Source organism: Capra hircus, chromosome 10, assembly GCF_001704415.2.
Source record: "Capra hircus breed San Clemente chromosome 10, ASM170441v1, whole genome shotgun sequence".
Lineage (NCBI taxonomy): Eukaryota > Metazoa > Chordata > Mammalia > Artiodactyla > Bovidae > Capra > Capra hircus.
The window spans coordinates 64,498,999-64,501,917 of NC_030817.1; positions in this window are offsets into that span (position 1 = coordinate 64,498,999).

Sequence of the window (2,919 nt, forward strand, 5' to 3'; positions counted from 1 at the left end):
ACTTTATTTCTTTGGGCTCCAAAATCACTGCAGATGGTGACTGCAGCCATGAAATTAAAAGATGTTTACTCCTTGGAAGAAAAGTTATGACCAACCTAGATAGCATATTCAAAAGCAGAGACATTACTTTGCCAACAAAGGTCCATCTAGTCAAGGCTATGATTTTTCCAGTGGTCATGTATGGATGTGAGAGTTGGACTGTGAAGAAAGCTGAGTGCCAAAGAATTGATGCTTTTGAACTGTGGTGTTGGAGAAGACTCTCGAGAGTCCCTTGGACTGCAAGGAGATCCAACCAGTCCATTCTAAAGGAGATCAGTCCTGGGTGTTCATTGGAAGGGCTGATGCTAAAGCTGAAACTCCAATACTTTGGCCACCTCATGCGAAGAGTTGATTCATTGGAAAAGACTCTGATGCTGGGTGGGATTAGGGGCAGGAGGAGAAGGGGACGACCCAGGATGAGATGGCTGGATGGCATCACTGACTCGATGGACATGAGTCTGAGTGAACTCTGGGAGTTGGTGATGGACAGGGAGGCCTGGCATGCTGCGATTCATGGGGTCGCCAAGAGTCGGACATGACTGAGCGGCTGAACTGAACTGAACTGAAAGCAACAAGATCAAACTCTAAACTTGACAGGGGGTGGGCGGGTGTATTCAATTCCATGTGAGACACATCCATCTACCTTTAATATATCCAAATCCCTTGCAAAGACTTCCAGAACTTTGACTCTTCAGAATGGAGACAACCACAAATGTCCAAGCACATGAAAGAGCTTGGCATCAGGACTTCAAAGAAATCTGTCCACATGCCTTTTAGAGTTTCATTTACAATACAAGAATTGACTCAGGTAATTAAGTTGCATATTTGGGCAAAGGATATAGAGTTAATGAGGTAAATGTTAAATTATTTAAATATAACCATACCCTAAAATATGATAAAATTTTCATTAAGTATTTACCAAAGAGAAAAATTGATCTTTATCCAATAAAACCAAAGTTTTGAGAACAATGCAAATATTACAAACTTCTCAATATTAATTACTTCTAACCAGTCATTTATTTTTAAGTGTTTTACATAAAGAAAACTATTTAAAATATTTTTAACATGTATTTACAGATTCAGTTCAGTTCATTTGCTCAGTCATGTCCAAATCTTTGCAACCCCATGGACTGCAGCACGCCAGGCTTCCCTGTCCATCACCAACTCCCAGAGCTTGCTCAAACTCATGTCCATCAAGTCACTGATGCCATCCAACCATCTCATCCTCTGTTGTCCCCTTCTCCTCCTACCTTCGATCTGTCCCAGCATCAGAGTCTTCCAGTAAGTCAGTTCTTCCACATCAGGTGGCCAAAGTATTGGAACTTCAGCTTCAGCATCAGTGCTTCCAATGAATATTCAAGACTGATTTCCTTTAGGATTGACTGGTTTGATCTCCTTGCAGTCCAAGGGATGCTCAAGAATCTTCTCCAACACCACAGTTTAAAAGCATCAGTTCTTAACTCACATCCATACACGACTATTGGAAAAACCATAGCTTTGACTAGACAGAACTTTGTTGGCAAAGTAATGTCTCTACTTCGTTAATATGCTGTGTAGGTTGGTCATAGCTTTTCTTTTCCAAGGAGCAAGCATCTTTTAATTTCATGGCTGCAGTCACCATCTGCAGTGATTTTGGAGTCCAAGAAAATAAAATCTCTCACTGTTTCCATTGTTTTCCCATCTATTTGCCATGAAGTAATGGGACTGGATGCCATGATATTGGTTTTTTGAATGCGGAGTCATAAGCCAGCTTTTTCACTCTCCTCTTTCACTTTCATCAAGAGGCTCTTTCGTTCCTTTTCACTCTCTGCCATAAGAGTGGTGTCTTCTGCATATCTGAGCTTATCAATATTTCTCCTGGAAATCTTGATTCCTGCTTGTGCTTCATCCAGCCTGGCATTTCGCATGAGGTATTCTGAAAATAAGTTAAATAAGCAGGGTGACAGTATACAGCCTTGGTGTACTCCTTTCCCAATTTGGAACCAGTCCGTTGTTCCATGTCCAGTTCTAACTGTTGCTTCCTGACCTGCATGCAGATTTCTCAGGAAGCAGGTAAAGTGGTCTGGTATTCCCATCTCTTGAAGAATTTTCCACAGTTTGTTGTGATCCACACAATCAAAGGGTTTGGTGTAATCAATAAAGCAGAAATAGGTGTTTTGCTGGAACTCTCTTGCTTTTTCTATGATCCAGTGGATGCTGGCAATTTGATCTCTGACTCCTCTGCCTTTTCTAAATCCAGCTTGAACATCTGAAAGTTCTCGGTCACTTACTGTTGAAGCCTGGCTTGGAGAATTTTGAGCATTACTTTGCTACCGTGTGAGATGAGTGTTCAAACTACCACACAATTTACAGATTATCTTTTTAAACTTTGCAATTTTTAAGCTGAAAAGACATTTCAAAATGTTAGCTAAGAGTGGCTATCTCTGAAGGGTGATTTTTTTTCTTAATGGCTTTCTCTAGTTTCTAAGTTCTTTTCATTGAGCATTTATCAAATTTTATAATCAGAATTTATAAGCTTGGGGTGAGGTGTACTCTAAGAAAATAAAAGCATACATTCAAAGGCCTGCACTTTAATTCTTCCCATTCTCTTACCTGCTTCTTCATCATTAGATCACATTAGCACTTCAATGTTGTTAAAATTAAGAGCATAAACAGAATCTCCCGATTTGTGATTCAAAGATTTCTAAATCACAGGATTTCCTGCTCACAGGAAAAAAAGATGCAGAAGAAAAGAATTATACGCAGGTTCATATTATGCCAAAATGTAGAATACTTTCTCATAAGTCACATTAAGCCATGCTGAATCTGTTCAGCCTTATGTATTTCAGGCTTGTATTTTTTAGTTACTTAAGACATATTTTATTCTTTAAGAAAAGCAAA